This window comes from Anser anser (genome assembly GCF_964211835.1).
Source record: "Anser anser genome assembly, contig: HAP1_SCAFFOLD_103, whole genome shotgun sequence".
NCBI classification, from domain to species: domain Eukaryota; kingdom Metazoa; phylum Chordata; class Aves; order Anseriformes; family Anatidae; genus Anser; species Anser anser.
This window is the reverse complement of record NW_028154081.1, coordinates 233,796-234,415: the sequence shown is the minus strand read 5'-3', so window position 1 is coordinate 234,415 and position 620 is coordinate 233,796.

Genomic DNA, 620 nt, shown 5'->3' with positions numbered 1-620 from the left:
CGGGGTGGCCCTGCTTGAGCGGGGGGGTAGACCAGGCGATCTCTAGAGGTCACTTCCAACCTTAACCATTCTGTGGTTCTGTGAGTCTCACTTGTGTTTTTACATGCTGCGTGGTCTGCTTCCTGTCTTCACATCGTGTGATAAGCACAGTGTGGTTATTTGAGGGGTTTAACCTGGGAAGAAAAAAAGTCACACCAAAGGAAGTTTTTGACTGATATTTGAAGTTGGGTGGTGCAAATAAACAGTTTACTTTTTCAGTGTAATGTTTAGATCTGTTACAGTTTAAATCAGATCTTTATCTTTTAAGACAAAGATTTGCAGCCAACTTTAATCTTGGGGGAAGGGAGGAAGCAAGAGAGAAGTAAAACTAGTTCCTGGTTATGATTGTATACACTGATTTTAAGATGGTACACTTAGACCATCGTGAAACTCTGAGGTCTGTGTTGTTACTGAAAATGCTTTCTGTACCACAAGCCTTTTCTTGAGTTCTGTTTCCCTGATTACTGCTTCGGAGGCCTTAGCAGTCCTAGCATCATCCGTCTTGACCTTTTACAAGTACGGAGTTCTTTTATTGCTCGTGCAACAAGCACGTGCAAGATGCACTGAGGCCCAAGGTAAAC